The sequence below is a fragment of the Macaca mulatta genome, chromosome 12 (genome assembly GCF_049350105.2).
Source record: "Macaca mulatta isolate MMU2019108-1 chromosome 12, T2T-MMU8v2.0, whole genome shotgun sequence".
NCBI lineage: Eukaryota > Metazoa > Chordata > Mammalia > Primates > Cercopithecidae > Macaca > Macaca mulatta.
The window spans coordinates 64,174,736-64,192,756 of NC_133417.1; the positions used below are offsets into that span (position 1 = coordinate 64,174,736).

Sequence of the window (18,021 nt, forward strand, 5' to 3'; positions counted from 1 at the left end):
ACCTTTTATCTATATTTTTAGACTTGTTCTCCTGATTTACTTCCTTAAAATAAATTCCTAGAAAAAAACTAAGATGTGTACTTTTCAGAGTTTTGGAAATATATTGTCAAACTGTCCTCTAGAAAGTCTGGATCAATATATACTCATATTAAAGTACCTGAGAGCATCCGCGTGCCTCCACCCTCACTGAAACTGGAGGCTGTCAATATGTTTTGTCTTTGCCAATATTTGAGGTGAAAATCTAGATTGCATTATTTCTGGTTGTTAATAAGGCTGAATATCTTTTCATAGGTTTATTGGTATTTCTCTCTTGTAAATTTCTGGTTCATATTTTTGCTCATTGTTTTAAAAATAATTTATAAGAACTATTTTAAAAACATAAATCCACTACTTTATTCAATTTGAAAAGTAATATGCTCTCAAGTTAAAATATTCAATCATTAAGGGTATAAAGTAAAGGCCTTTCTACCTATTCCTTCAGTCTCTATTTCTACACTTCAGGGGTAGCCATGGTTAATTACATCTATATAATATCTTCCCAAAAATCGTATACACATTATCTATGACTATCGTTTTGCATTATTACATAAATGGAATACTACTATTCACTTTTCTGCAGCTTAGAGAAAAATCCAAACTCCTAACTGAGGCCTACAAATTCTATAATCTGGTTCCTGAAAACTTCCACCACCTCTGCACCACTCTTGTCCTTGATAACTCTGCTCCTCTTCTTGCTCTGTATTTTCAGCTTCTTGAACATGCTAAGTTCTTGCCCTTCTCAGAGCCTTTGGTCTTGTTCTTCCCTCTGCATGGGATACTGTTTTGTTGCCTGACTCCTTATCCTTCATGTCTCAGATAATAAATGTTATTTCCTTACAGAGATTTTCTCTGATCACCTTATCTAAAATTAGGACCCCCCATTCATCTTAGAACGTCATTCTATATGTTTCCTTTACAGAATTTAACATTAATCATGATGTTTGTTTATTTTCTATTACCTCCCCCTCCCACGTACTAGAATTTAAATCAACAAGCTTTGTTTAAAGGCAGAGCAATGTCTGTATCTTTTTTTTTTTTTTTTTCTGAGACAGGGTCTCACTCTGTCACCCAGGCTGGAGTGCAGTGGTGTGATTAGGGCTTACTGCAACCTTAACCTACCAAGCTCAAGTGATTCTCCCAACTCAGCCTCCCAAGTAGCTGGGACTACAGGTGCACGCCACCATGTCCAGCTAATTTTTGTATTTTTTGTAGAGACGAGGTTTCACTCTGTTGCCAGGCTGGTCTCAAACTCTTGAGCTCAAGCAATCCACCTGCAGATTACAGGCATGAGCTTTGGGATTTCAGGCATGAGCCACTGCGCCCGGTCAATGTCTGTATCTTGCTATTAGATTCTAAATGCTTAGCATGGTGGCTACTACGAAACAGTGGCTCAATAAACCAGGCACAGTGGCATGCACCTGTAGTCTCAGCTACTTGGGACGCTGAGGTGGAAGGATTGCTTGAGCCCAGGAGTTTGAGTCCAGCATGGGCAACATAGTGAGATCCTGTCTCCAAAGAAAACAAAAGGAGGTGCTCAATAAATATTCCTTGAATAATGAAATAAAAGGATGAGTTTAATTCTTTCACTAACAATATTCCTTAGAAATCTTTCCAAAACATGTAACTGTAGTTCATCTGTAGTTCATTTTTGTGATCAGCTGCATAATTTTGTTATATAGGTATACCATAATTTATCCAGCCAGTCCTTTATTAATGTTTGACATAGCACTCACATCCTTCTCTTCAAATTAGTTTCTAGTTGAAATTAAATCCATATACATCAGATTTATACTTCTGACCAATATAGAGTAACAGGGACTAGATTACCTTCTTGTATGAAACAACCAGAAACAGAAAAAATATATGAAACAACAGTTGCAGGAAACTGAACATCAAATAACAAAGATGAAAAACACACTCAGTGAGTCCTGTGATTGCCCCAGCTTAGTGCCTTGGGATAGTTTCTAGGATACAGCAATAAGGAGAGGAGTAATCCAGGTGGAGCCTGGCAAACTCCCTAAGATGAGAAGATGGAACTGAAATCTCAGGGAGACCAAAGCGGCTAGAGTGCTCAGGAGAATATTCTGGAAGGGAGAGAGCTGCGCAGAGAACTCCAGTGATCTGCAGAGGAACTCCTCAAGTATTTAGCTAAATACTGATCAGCACATATGGGTGAGACTCAGGGGGAAAAAGTACCTTAAAGGATTAGAGGGGAAAGTGCCAGGTGCTCACACAGGCTGGGAATAGTTTCTGTTCCTACACACCAGAGTGGGAAACCTCAAGATTCATAGGCATTGGGTAGAGTACTCAGAAGGATCTTGCTTTAGTAGCAGGGCATAATCAGCCCTAGAATGAGCATTGTTCTAGTTCTGCCTGACAAAGTTTAAATGCAAGACTTGAAAGGATCGAACTTTTCCAAGGATATAATTTAACTGTGCCTCAGTTAAACAAATGTCAAGGATATAGGAACTTAACAATATCCAGCATCCAACAAGGTAAAATTCACAATCTCTGCATCCAATCAAAGTTAGCAGGCATGCAAAGAAGAAAAAAAAACCAAGACATATACTTTTACCTCCAGTTAGGCACATGTGAAAATAGTCACAAATATTCTCCTCATATACCTGTGTGTTCCAATCCTTTTAACTTTAGGTGATGTATTACCTAGTAAGGGAGTACTAATATTTGTATTCTGAGAACTAAAAAAATTTCAAAAATTGCTGTCATATATTCTAAAACAAATAAGAAACACACCATTTTTTACTAGTTTGATACTCATTGATGACTTATTTGTATCTAATATTGAGCTGATGGTAATTTCAAAAGTCACGACTATCTTTGACTTTTACATTCGAATGGTGGTCAGGCTGGTCTCGAACTCACGACCTCCCGTGATCTACATGCCTTGGCCTCCCAAAGTGCTGGGATTACAGGTGTGAGCCACCGCCTCTGGCCGTAAAATTACTTTTAATCATTTGAAAATATATATGGGATATTTAGTGTAAAGAGATTCTTTAATTTTAAATAGTTTTCTATCTTTTATCTCATATAATCCCTTGGTCTTTCCAGTCCCTATTTCTTTGACATGTATCAATGACTATAAATAACCATCTTCAAAGCAGAAGAAAGGAGAGGAAGACAACTAAGAGAGAAAATTGGAAGTACTCCTCACTTAATTAACTACCCTGGCAGCAACTGCAGTACATAATGACAAAATAGCCTTTCCTAATTTAAACAAATGCTAAAAGTAGCAAAGTTTGCTACTGGAAAGAAGCTATGTCTCCTTGAGTTTTACCAGAAGCACTCTGACCCCTGTGGTTTCACCTAATAGTTCTCACGGGATTCTGGGGGTCCACCATTCTTGGTTCAAGTGAAACATCTTTCCTTCGGCTCTCATTAGTTGGAATGAAGCAAGCTAAACCTTTCAGTGAGACTTTACTAAACTCTAAGCAAAACGGAAAAAGCAAGAAATGTAAAAGCACTGGCATTTAGAGTACAGGTTGAAGAGAGGTGCAATCACAAATGGCCTCTTCCTAGGGCTCAAGCGCCCCTACCCATTCAGTACCGCTAAGCCTTAGGAGTACTTGCAGAGCTTTCCCGTCTTCAGTTGGCAGTGTTACCACAAACCAGCTCCTAGGAAGCAGCTTGAAGATCATGGAAGGAAGATGCTAGGAAACATCTTGAGATTATTGTGGAAGAGACAAAAGGAAGCAGATTCTTATTATGTCTATTTAAGACTGTTCCTTTTCAGGCTGATCTAAAAATTTTAAGATGATAACATAAAACCATTATCTTTAAGGTAAGATTTTCGTATTTCCATGGTAGCAATTACACTGTATACTTGCAAACTTAATGCTGTAACTATATCCTAATACAAAATGGAAGAATAGTATTCATATCACAGTATAATTAACAATAAATGTTTCAGTTTCCTTCCAATAGTGAATAAATTATCTACAATCTAACATACTCCAAATGGTTTTCTAAAAAACAGTGAACTACTTCCAGGAAAGATGGCTGAACACTAACAGCTCCAGTCTGCAGCTCCCAGCGTGATCAACGCAGAAGGTGGGTGATTTCTGCATTTCCAACTGAGGTACTTGGCTCATCTCATCGGGACTGGCTAGAGAGTGGGTGCAGCCCACAGAGGGCGAGCCGAAGTAGGGTGGGGCGTCGCCTCACCTGGGAAGTGCAAGGGGTCTGGGAACTCCCTCTCTTAGCCAAGGGAAGCCATGAGAGACTCTGCCTTGAAGAATGGTGCACGCCGGCCCAGATACTATGCTTTTCCCACAGTCTTTGTAATCTGCAGACCAGGAGATTGCCTCCGGTGCCTGTGCCACCAGGGCACTGGGTTTCACCCACAAAACTGGGTGGCCATTTGGGCAGACACTGAGCTAGCCGCAGGAATTTTTTTCACACCCCAGTGGTGCCTGGAGTGCCAGCGAGACAGAACCATTCACTCCCCTGGAAAGGGGGGTGAAGCCAGGAAGCCAAGTGGTCTAGCTCAGCGGATCTCACCCTCACAGAGCCTAGCAAACTAAGATCCACTGGCTTGAAATTCTCACTGCAAGCACAGCAGTCTGAAGTCAACCTGGGATGGTTGACCTTGGTGTGGGGAGGGGCGTCCGCCATTACAGAAGCTTGAGTAGGCGGTTTTCCCCTCACGGTGTAAATAAAACTGCCATGAGGTTCGAACTGGGTGGAGCCCACTGCAGCTCAGCGAAGCTGCTGTAGTCAGACTGCTTCTCTAGATTCCTCCTCTCTGGGCAGGGTATCTCTTAAAGAAAGACAGCAACCCCAGTCAGGGGCTTACAGATCAAACTCCCATCTTCCTGGGGGAAGACACGGCTGTGGGCACAGCTTCAGCACACTTAAACGTTCCTGCCTGCTGGCTCTGAAGAGAGCAGAGGATCTCCCAGCACAGTATTTCAGCTCTGCTAAGGGACAGACTGCCTCCTCAATTGAGTCCCTGACCCCCGTGCCTCCTGAGTGGGAGACACCTCAGAGCAGGGGTCGACAGACACCTCATACAGGAGAGCTCTGGCTGGCATGTGGTGGGTGCCCCTGTGGGACGAAGGTTCCACAGGAAGGAACAGGTAGCAATCTTTGCTGTTCTGCAGCCTCCACTGGTGATACAGGCAAATAGGATATGGAGTGGACCTCCAGCAAACTCCAGCAGACCTGCAGCAGAGGGGCATGTTAGAAGGAAAACTAACAAACAGAAAGGAATAGCATCAACATCAATCAAAAGGACGTCCACACAGAAATTCCATCCGAAGCTCACCAACATCAAAGACCAAAGGTAGATAAATCCACGAAGATGAGGAAAAACCAGCACAAAAAGGCTGAAAATTCCCAAAACCGGAACGCCTCTTCTCCTCCAAAGGAACACAACTCCTTGCCAGCAAGGGAACAAAACTGGATGGAGAATGAGTTTGACGAATTAACAGAAGTAGGCTTCAGAAGGTGGGTAATAACAAACTCCTCTGAGCTAAAGGAGCATGTTCTAATCCAATGCAAGGAAGCTAAGAACGTTGAAAAAAGGTTAGAAGGATTGCTAACTAGAAAAACCAGTTTACAGAAGGACATAAATGACCTGATGGAGCTGAAAAACACAGCATGAGAACTTCGGAAAGCACACACAAGTAGCAATAGCCGAATCAAACAGAAGAAAGGATATCAATGATTGAATATCAACTTAATGAAATAAAGTGTGAAGACAAGATTAGAGAAAAAAGAATGAAAAGAAATGAACAAAGCTTCCAAGAAATATGGGACTATGTGAAAAGACCAAACCTACATTTGATTGGTGTACCTGAAAGTGATGGGGAGAATGGAACTAAGCTGGAAAACATACTTCAGGATATTATCCAGGAGAACTTCCCCAACCTAGCAAGAAAGACCAACATTCAAAATACAGAGAACACCACAAAGATACTCCTTGAGAAGCGCAACCCCAAGACACATAATCATCAGATTCACCAAGGTTGAAATGAACGAAAAAATGTTAAGGGCAGCCAGAGAAAAAGGTTGGGTTTTTTCTCTGGGTTGGGTTGGGTTGGGTTCCACAAAGGGAAATCCATCAGACTAACAGCAGATCTCTCTGCAGAAACCCTAGAAGCCAAAAGAGAGCAGGGGCCAATATTCAACATTCTTAAAGAAAAGAATTTATAGCTAGCCATAAACAGAAAGCTGAAACTGGATCCTTTCCTTAGTCCCTATACGAAAATTAATTCAAGATGGATTAGAGACTTAAATGTTAGACCTAAAACCATAAAAACCCTAGAAGAAAAACTAGGTAATACCATTCAGGACATAGGCATGGGCAAGGACTTCATGTCTAAAACACCAAAAGCAATGGCAACAAAAGCCAAAATTGACAAATGGATCTAATTAAACTAAAGAGCTTCTGCACAGCAAAAGAAACTACCATCAGAGTGAACAGGCAATCTACAGAATGGGAGAAAAGTTTTGCAATCTACTCATCTGACAAAGGGTTAATATCCAGAACCTACAAAGAACTCAAACAAATTTACAAGAAAAAAACAACCCCATCAAAAAGTGGGCAAAAGATATGAACAGATACTTCTCAAAATAAGACATTTATACAGCCAACAGACACATGAAAAAATGCTCATCATCACTGGCCATCAGAGAAATGCAAATCAAAACCACAATGAGATACCATCTCACACCAATTAGAATGGCAATCATTAAAAAGTCAGGAAACAACAGGTGCTGGAGAGGATGTGGACAAACAGGAACACTTTTACACTGTTGGTGGGACTGTAAACTAGTTCAACCATTGTGGAAAATAGTGTGGTGATCCCTCAAGGATCTAGAACTAGAAATACCATTTGACTCAGCCATCCCATTACTGGGTATATACCCAAAGGATTATAAATCATGCTGCTATAAAGACACATGCACACGTATGTTTATTGTGGCACTATTCACAATAGCAAAGACTTGGAATCAACCCAAATGTCCATCAGTGACAGACTGGATTAAGAAAATGTGGCACATATACACCATGGAATACTATGCAGCCATAAAAAAGGATGAGTTCATGTCCTTTGTAGGGACATGGATGCAGCTGGAAACCATCATTCTCAGCAAACTATCACAAGAACAGAAAACCAAACACTGCATGTTCTCACTCATAGGTGGGAATTGAACAATGAGATCACTTGGACACAGGAAGGGGAACATCACACACCAGGGCCTATTGTGGGGACAGGGGAGAGGGGAAGGATAGCATTAGGAAATATACCTAATGTAAATGATGAGTTAATGGGTGCAGCACACCAACATGGCACCTGTATACATATGTAACAAACCTGCATATTGTGCACATGTACCCTAGAACGTAAAGTATAATTTAAAAAAAAAAAAAAAAAAGAGTAGCTAGGTCATTTTTTGGAAATAGTGTACAGCCAGGAAAAGTACTGTTAAAGAAGAGTTTGTGATAACACATAAAGTTGCTTACTGATAATAATAAAGTTTGAAAAGCAAAAAAACAAACAACAACAACAACAACAACAAAAACCAACAAAAAAAGAATTTTCAACCCAGAATTTCATCTCCAGTCAAACTCAGCTTCATAAGTGAAGGAGAAATAAAATCCTTTACAGACAGGCAAATGCTGAGAGATTTTGTCACCACCAGGCTTGTCTTACAAGAGCTCCTGAAGGAAGCACTAAACATGGAAAGGAAATACCGGTACCAGCCACTGCAAAAACATACCAAATTGTAAAGACCATCAAGACTATGAAGAAACTGCATCAACTATTGGGCAAAATAACCAGCTAGCACCATAATGACAGGATCAAATACACACATAACAATATTAAACTTAAATGTAAACAGGCTAAATGCCCCAAATAAAAGACACAGACTGGCAAACTGGATAAGGAGTCAAGACCCATCGGTGTGCTGTATTCAGGAGACGCATCTCACATGAAAAGATACAAATAGGGCTCAAAACAAAGGGATGGAGGAATATTTACCAAGCAAATGGAAAGCAAAAAATGCAGGGGTTACAATCCTAGTCTCTGATAAAGCAGACTTTAAACCAACAAAGATAAAAAAAGACAAAGAAAGGCATTACATAATGGTAAAGGGATCAACACAACAAGAGCTAACTATCCTAAATATATATGCATCCAATACAGCAGCACCCAAATTAATAAAGCAAGTTCTTAGAGACCTACAAAGAGACTTAGACTCTAACATAATAATAGTGGGAGACTTTAACACCCCACTGTCAATGTTAGACAGATCAACGAGACAGAAAGTTAACAAGAACATTCAGGACTTGAACTCAGCTCTGGAGCAAGGGGACCTAATAGACATCTACAGAACTCTCCACCCCAAATCAACAGAATATACATTCTTCTCAGCACCACATTGCACTTATTCTAAAATTGACCACATAATTGGAAGTAAAACACTCCTCAGCAAATGCAAAACCACGGAAATAATAATTAACAGTCTCTCAGACCACAGTGCAATCAAATTATAACTCAGGGTTAAGAAACTCACTCAAAATCACACAACTACATGGAAACCAAACAACCTGTGCCTGAATGACTACTGGGTAAATAATGAAATGAAGGCAGAAATAAATAAGTTATTTGAAACTAATGAGAACAAAGACACAATGTACCAGAATCTCTGGGACACAGCCAAAGCAGTGTTTAGAGGGAAATTTATAGCACTAAATGCCCATAAGAGAAAGCAGGAAAGATCTAAAATCGACACCTTAACATCACAATTAAAAGAACTAGAGAGGCAAGAGCAAACAAATTCAAAAGCTAGCAGAACACAAGAAATAACTAAGATCAGAGCAGAACTGAAGGAGACAGAGACACGAAAGGCCCTTCAAAAAAATCAATGAATCCAGGAGCTGGTTTTTTGAAAAGATCAACAAAATAGATAGACTACTAGCCAGACTAATAAGAAAAGAGAGAAGAATCAAATAGACACAATAAAACATGATAGAGTGGATATCACCACTGATACCACAGAAATATAAACTACCATCAGAGAATACTATAAACACCTCTACACAAATAAACTAGAAAATCTGGAAGAAATGGATAAATTCCTGGACACATACACTCTCCCAAGACTAAATCAGGAAGAAGTCGAATCCCTGGATAGACCAATAACAAGTTCTGAAATTGAGGCAATAATTAATAGCCTACCAGCCAAAAAAAGCTAGTACCAGACGGATTCACAGCCAAATTTTACCAGAGGTACAAAAAAGAGCTGCTACCATTCCTTTTGAAACTATTCCAAACAATAGAAAGAGGGGGACTCCTTCCTAACTCATTTTATAAGGCCAGCATCATCCTGATACCAAAACCTGGCAGAGACACACACACAAAAAAGAAAATTTCAGGCCAATATCCTGGATGAACATTGATGTGAAAATTCTCAATAAAATACTGGCAAGTTGAATACAGCAGCACATCAAAAAGCTTATCCACCATGATCAAGTTGGCTTCATCCCTGGGATGCAAGGCTGTTTCAACATACAGAAATCAATAAACATAATCCATCACATAAACAGAACCAATGACAAAACCCACATGATTATCTCAATAGATGCAGAAAAGACCTTTGACAAAATTCAACAGCCGTCATGCTAAAAACTCTCAATAAACTCAACATACAAAATGAGACAAAATTTTTGCAATCTATCCATCTGACAAAGGGCTAATATCCAGAATCTACAAGGAACTTCAACAAATTTATAAGAAAAAAATAATCCCATCAAAAAGCGGGCGAAGGATATGAACAGACACTTCCCAAGAGAAGATATTTATGCAGCCAACAGACACATGAAAAAATGCTCATCATCAGTGGTCATTAGAGAAATGCAAATCAAAACCACAATGAGATATCATTTCATGCCAGTTAGAATGGCAATCATTAAAAAGTCAGGAAACAACAGGTGTTGGAGAGGATATGGAGAAATAGGAACACTTTTACACTGTTGGTGGGAATGTAAATTAGTTCAACCATTGTGGAAGACTGTGTGGCGATTCCTCAAGGATCTAGAGCCAGGAATACAATTTGATCCAGCAATCCCATTACTGGGTATATACCCTAAGGATTATAAATCATTCTACTATAAAGACACATGCATATGTATGTTTATTGCAGCACTGTTCACAATAGCAAAGACTTGGAACCAACTCAAATGCCCATCAATGATAGGCTGGATAAAGAAAATGTGGCACATATACACCATGGAATACTATGCAGAAATAAAAAAGGATGAGTTCATGTCCTTTGCAGGGACATGGATGAAGCTGGAAACCGTCACTCTCAGCAAGCTAACAGAGGAACAGAAAACCAAACACCACATGTTCCCACTCGTAAGTGGGAGTTGAACAATAAGAACACATGGACATAGGGAAGGGAACATCACACACCAGGGCCTGTTGGTGGGGTGAGGGTCTGGGGGAGGGATAGCATTAGGAGGAATACCTAATGTAGATGACGGTTTGATGGGTGCAGCAAACCACCATAGCACGTCAATACCTGTGTAACAAACCTGTACGTTCTGCACTTGTATCTCAGAACTTACAGTATAATAAAACAAAACAAAAAACAAACAAACAAAAACAGTGAACTGAACTGGAAAAAAAATCCTTGGTTTTGGCTGGAAGGCCATGGGGGCTTTCTTCTTTCCAACTTCCCTGAGAGGCAGCAGCAGGTCAGAAGGCCTTCAGCTGACATCAACACTGTTCTCAGCGTCCTCCCTATGTGGACTTTTACCCTTGATATGCATATGTCCTAGCACTGTTTCTAAACCCAAAGGTCCCTTGATAATGTTTATCATTACTCAGAAATTAAGTGCTTTCTACTCTTTCTCACACTAATGCATACAGAGCAAGGTGTGGGGTACGGTGTTTCGTCTCTTGGAGTAGTCTTGTTGCATGTCCAAGTCCTGTGGACTCATTATGGAGGCTGGGAATCCTGTGTATGGTTACTTCTCTGCTTGTAGGTTACTCTCACTAACAAACTTTGCTGCTATTAGCACCATGTGGGTCAGTGGTTTGCGTAACTATGCATCTTGTACTACAGTTGGTGCCCAACAAAGTCCCGATGTCATGGCTTTCTGAAAGAAGAGAACCTATGGGTCAAATAATATCTTCTGGGCACAGTGGTCATTCACTTGGCAGTTAGGATGGTCTCAGCAGCTATGCCTGAGAATGGCAGAAGCCCTCAAGTGGTAAAGAGGCTTTCCAGTGTAATAAGGTGGCTTGAAATTAAGTTCTCTCTCTTCTCCTTATCAACTTAAGAGATTTTCAAGAGTACAAAGGGGTAGGGTGCACTAGAAAGGGTGTGGTAGTCTCTCTAGAAGGGAAGGTGGGACAAATTCCCACTGTTTATCTACAGTATGAGGCAGCTGGTCCTGCTGTATGTGAAGCCAGTTACTGTGAGGCACGGTATTCAGGAGCCTGAGTGGGAACACCAGCAGGAGGAGTCCAGCATTATACAGAGCAAGAGCAAGGCTCTTAATAGGTTCACTACTGTAGGGATAGCAGAGGCTTGGCCTGCTAACTTGCATGGTTAGGAGACAACAGTGGTGTTAAGTGAAGCTGAGTAAAGGGAAACACATGGCCTGGTTGAACAATGAGCAGTCTGGGTTGACGAATAATACGGGGCTGATGTTGTCACCCTGCTTCTAAACTGGATGCTTGGTAGCATGGGTAATACATATTACCATTGCGGTGATTTTCCTGAGACTTGAATGTGAAGTGGACTAGATCCACAGATAGTGTAGTTACTTGGACACACTCTGAGACAACCGGCTGTGTTAGCATAATTATAAGAAAATCCAGGGTTTGAGTACAGAATCCCTAACAACATGCTCTCGGTGCAGAGAATGTTGGATGACCGAATCAGAGCAGGTCCTCCTAAGCGGACAACGGCTTTGACTTTATTCCTTCATCTGGGAGGCAATGTTGGACATGAAATAGTTCTTTTAGGTCATACAAGCCCCCCAGCAGGGGTGGAAATGGAAAGAGACAGGGTCTCACGAGATGCACAGGTTTCTGCCCAAAATATAAAGAAAGAAGGAACAAAAGAAGGAATAGACAGATGGGCCCAACTTCAGGCAGTCTCCCTCACACCAATAAATGTGGTATTGCTCAGAAGGAATAAGACAGAAATTGAGAGGTGGCCTATTTCTTGCGTGTGGGAGTGTGGTCCTATTCAAAAAGTTAAAAGACCCACTGAGACTGTGGAAAAGGGACATGTGAGATGAAACGTGATACTGAATAGTTTACAGGCTTGAGTAATTATTGGGAGAGGTGGATTCACTAGAAGATTATGTGAAGAAGGTCCCTGGGGAGGACGAGGGCTATTAAGCCTCATCCACACAAACTTGGAAGATCTCACAACCTCGAGACTCTCCAGAAAAGGACATAGAGACAGGGAGATACCCTGCATTACCTTGACTCTGGAAGTGGCATTGCTGGTGGGAATGCTCCTAGTCATCAGTTCTACTTTATGAATTTGAGTCAACTCTAGAAGCCAAGATTCTTTGTTCCTAATCTGAGCCCTTTCAAACTCAAGGAGAAATACGGGTGGGCTCATTCCCCTTTAATCTCTTCCAAGGGATCACTAACCATGTACCCTAGATGATTATGCTGGAAAAGAGAACAGCCTTCAATATTTATGGGTTTGCTAGAAATGGAGGACCAGTATCTATTATTCCAGACTGCAAAAGAGCTCTGGCAAACAAATTCCTCAACTGGGGTTTGGATTCCGTGTTACCTGTGGCTGAAAGATTAGAATTACAATCACTATGAAGGCTTTTGGACCTTTTGCGTGAACTTTAGTTGTTCCTTTATCAGGGTGGGGTATTTAAGTTGACATGTCAGTTGGACTTTTTTTCTTTTTGAGACAGGGTCTTGCTCTGTCCCCGAGGCTGAAGTGCAGTGATGCGATTGTGGCTCACTGTAGCCTCGAACTCCTGTGCTTAATTGATTCTCCCACCTCAAACTCCTGAGTAGCTGGAACTACACCTGGCTAATTTTTCTGTAGAGATGTGATTCCACCATGTTACCCAGGCTGGTCTTGAACTCCTGGGCTCAACTGATTCTCCCACCTCAGCTTCCCAAAGTGCTGGGATTACAGGTATAAGCCACCATGCCTTGCCCTTAGTTAGACCTTTTTTTGTGACTTCTGTTGGTAGCTTCTATAACTGTTGGCCAGGTATGTTGCCAAAACCCACCTATACTTACAAGGTCGGCAGACATCGTGCGACAGTGTTGCACACCTAGAGGTGAAACAGGTTGCATTTCTTATACAAGAACAGACTCAGGCAGGGGTACTGCGCAACACCATTTCACAATTTAACAAACCCGTTTGCCTAACCCTGTTTGACACTGGAACTACAAGTGATCTATGACTGGTCTCAGGCAGAGACGCTGATGGCATGTGTTAGTTTTTGGGTGTTTGATCTCCTCTAGCTAATGAATGGTATACACCTTTGGAGTTACTGTGTCTCTTGCATTTGCAGATAATATACATGCTATCAAGACTGAGGCATACTGTTATATATTGGGGTTTCCAGATATGACACAATCAAGCAGTGAAAGTGCTTTCACAGCTGCTGGCATTCTACAATGGGACCATGTAGAATGGTATTGCCAACATGGTACTAAGTGGCTATTCTAGGCTCCCTCTTATCCACAGGCAGTATAGAATAGTGGAACAGCATTCTGAAAGACAGCTGTGCCCATCCCTTTAACAATGACTTCTGTAAGATTGTCTGGTCTGGGTTACCTCTGCTGTTTATACTCATAAAGGTCCCTCCACTTTGGTGAAGTTCCTTGGCACCTGGGAGTCAAAAATCAGAAACAGACAAAGAATTTACTTGGTATGCCAAGACCTGAGTTTTTACACTTCAATAGTTCTTTCCTTGTACCTGTCATAATTTCAACAGGTGGCTGGGAGGTTTGTGTGTTCATATTACAGACAAATGGATGGATACAAACTTGGATGCCCTCCTGACTTCCTGGTGACACTTGCTAGCTACACCTACAGAAGAGCAACTTTGATTCTCTCTTTATTCCAAACATTCTAAATTTCTGTTGTATGCTTATTCTGCAAGTGGGAGATTTTGCTGCAGTCTCTATATCCATGTAGTATATTCTATCCACAGGGTATCTCTAGTGGGAAAGTACAACTCCTGCTTTCATGTGGAATTTACTGTTCCAGAAAGAAAGAACAGACCATATAGGTTGTCCTTGAAGATGATGATGGACTGTGCTTTGGGCATAAACGTGCCTGACCAAAAAAAGTGAAAGGGTGGTTGGAGCAGGAATGACTCTCTCTTCACCTTTCTTGCAGATATTAACAAACTGTACCAAATAATCCTGTGCAGCAATCCCACACAATGACACTCAGTGCAAAACTATCACAGTGTGGGATTTGTTATGCTTAACATATTCAACTGCGGAGGACCTTCCGGAAATTCTACTCCCAGAGTTCTCATTTGCCCTGGCCCTCCATAATTCTTCCCTTACTAGTCATACTGTGTAAAACTCTATTCATCTTCTCAGGTGCAGAGAAACATGTACTCTGACATCTTGGCTCCCAGTGGATCCATGTCCCACATTAGGAGAACCCCAAAGCAGCATAAAACTCTCAACCAAATACTTCCACTTCAGACCTGCAGTTGAGTCTAATAGCATGCCAACAGTGTGTTAACCCCAGGAAAACATAAATACCAAGTGGATATAAAATGTAGCATGAAACCTCTGTAATCCAATGGAACTAGTCTTATGTGAAAGGCATGCTTTCCCTGCCTCCACCTGTACATAACACTGCACATTTTGGAAATACTATGAGACCTTTAATAGTGACTCAAAATCTAAGACACTGGTCACTTTCCCAGCGGTGGTCTCCAGTGCTAGCATAGAGCCTATCCGCAGGTGTTAAGGATACAGGCTTTCATTACTTTGTACAAGGGCTCTTGCCTTGAATAGACACCTATGAAGCTGAGGGTATGACCCGCAATTGCTATCGTGGGAAACGCTACCATTAAGAGAGCCTGGGATCATATCACTGAACAAATTAGCATTGCTTCCTTGACCTGAGTTAATATTAGAGAATTGCATAGCTTTGAACTGTTTGTTGGATATGCAGCCAGATTGCTCAGGGGAGCTCTGTATCTCCTAATGCTGTGGTATATTGTTTGTTTTGGAATTTCTTTGGCTATATAATGACTCAGCACTCTCAACAAACACTGAAGGCCCCATTTAAAATCTAATTGCTTTCTATTCCAGATGAGGACGCTTATTATCTAGTGAGCCACACCAAGGGTCAGGGGGTGGACTGAGAAGGAATAAACTCTCAGTCTTGGCTAAATGGTCATGGGGGCTCTCTTCCTTCTCTCGTTCCCAAGACCCATCAGCAAACCTGCTTAGCCACTGAGCTGATTTGCAGAGGAACAGTAGGGTCTTTAGCTGCTATTCTCAAAGTTCTTGGTATGCAGACCCTGGTCCTTTGTAATGCATACTTCCTAGTGTTGTTCCTAGGCCCAGAGGTCCTTTGAGATATATGTTGTTTCTTAGAATAATGAAGGACTTGGACTAACCTCAAAATATACAGTGTTATGAAGGTAGAGTTTTCTCTCTTTGAGTGATCTTGTTTCTTGTCCAGTCTCCAAATGGACAAGGCACACCCTTGTGGAACCATTGTAGGGGCTCAGAGATCCCATGTGCTCTGTTATTTATCTGCTCTGAAGTTATCAACACTAATAAACGTTGTTGTTATTAGCACCATGTGTATTGCTTGTGGTATATATTACCTTGCCTCTTGTACAACATGAAGTTAATTAATATTTTTCTGTGAAGGTAATCCAATGTCTGATATCTTCTCCCCATAATATTAATTGATGTTAATGTTATTATAAATATTTTTTTAAAACTTGTATATTTAATGTTAAATCTAACCTTTCTTTATTAAGAACACATTATACTTTTAAGGAACTTTTAAAAGGAATAAATATGCAGCTGGGTGCGGTGGCTCACACCTGTAATCCCAGCACTTTGGGAGGCAGAGGCGGGCAGATCACGAGGTCAGGAGATCGAGACCATTCTGGCTAACACAGTGAAACCCCGTCTCTACTAAAAAACTACAAAAAAAATTAGCCAGGAGTGGTGGTGAGCACCTGTAGTCCCAGCTACTTGGGAGGCTGAGGCAGGAGAACGGCATGAACCCGGGAGGTGGAGCTTGCAGTGAGCCAAGATCACTCCACTGCACTCCAGCCTGGGCAACAGAGCGAGACTCTGTCTCAAAAAAAAAAAAAAAAAAAGTAATAAATAAGATGATGACAATAATGTATATTGTTAATGTTGAATTAACTTTCAGCACCTGTTTATTTACGGTAGCTTCTACTAGTTTGACACTTACTGATCCTTATCAGCCTTGCCTGTCAGAGCACTACTTGCTCATATTATATACTTGTATGTTCTCTTTGTCTTCATATGTGCTCTATCTTTCCAATGAGACTGTGAGCTCTTTGTGGATAGGGACAGGTTAACTGATTCTTTTGCATCATGTTATGTTAAAGTGATCCCCCTATGTCAACCTCCTGACTAACTGAGATTACAGGTGCCTATATATATATATGATTTTTAGTAGAGACAAGGTCTTGCTATGTTGCCCAGGCTCGTTGTGAACTCCTGGGCTCAAGCAATCCTCCTGCCTCAGCCTCTGAAAGTGCTAGGAATACAGGCATGAACCAGTGAGCCTGGTCTTCTTTTGCATCTCCATAGCACTTAGTACAAGGCACAATACAGGCGCAAATAAACATTAGATGAATAAATCATCCGAGTTTTTCCTCATTTTAATTAGCTGTAAGATAAAGAGAAGCAATGTATTACCTATTAAGTTCATAGCACATAGAATATAGCAGACATATATTCCCTTATTATTTTATTAATGTCTATTAATATATCTATTAATGAAATAATAACAAACTTTAGAAGAAAATAAACTAAGTGAAAAATTATCCCTACTTCTCCCTGCTCTGCAATGACCACAAATAAGAGTATAAAGTACAACTGCTATTTATATATCACTTTGTAGTTCTTTTAGATCCATTATCTGACATGATCCTTGTAACAACCAAAGAATTCATATACAGCTTATTAATTTTTTTTTTGCAGAAAGGGAAATCAGGGTCCAGAGAGGTTACATAGAAGAGCCTGGATGGAAAAGGAGATCTAATATGTAAATTCAATCTATGTTAATCTGAGAGACCTAAAATTACAAAAAACAAAACTGTCTCCTATAAACTATTCTTGTAAACCTTATAAAGACATTAAATTATTTATTTGTTTATTTAAATCTTAGAGTATTTTAAGTGTGCCTGTGATATATAAAGTACTATCCTTCCAACACTGTGGAAAATTAAAAGTAGAGATAAAGATTATAAGATTTAAGTAAGGAAATAGTATACATATTAATGTGCTAAAATAATGGTCTAATTAATTACCTGCTTTTCTGGGGGTTCAATTTCACGTATATTAAAAGGTCCACTTAAATAAGCTGGGAAGTTTGTGGAAAAGCTTAGGATTTGAGCTGGATCAAGATGGATGGGTGAAATTTAGATGGTAGAAGAAAAGCAGATTATTATAATAAACAAAATTTGGCAAAGATGCAAGGGGAGGAACACACATGTGTTGAGTGGGTAGATTGGACTAGGTGAATTCTCATTAAGAGAACACTGTAAAGATAGCTTGGGGTCAGAATTGTATACTGTCTTGAATGCCAGGCTACGTATATATTTATTACTTCATGTTACAGGTTATAGAGTCATTTAAGGTTTCAGAGTAGAGACATGGTATGTTGACAGAATGTGATGGAAGGAGGGAATTGTATATAGAGAAGTTGAGGACAGGTGTAATAATCCAGGTATACAATGATGAAGAACTGATTTCAGGA

General features: G+C 40.5%; 1 protein-coding gene across 50 annotated transcripts in view; it reads right to left on the bottom strand.

Moving 5' to 3' along the window:
* The window catches only part of BAZ2B (bromodomain adjacent to zinc finger domain 2B), a 315,913-nt gene that overhangs the window by 36,577 nt on the left and 261,315 nt on the right, over positions 1-18,021 (bottom strand). The window lies entirely within an intron of this gene.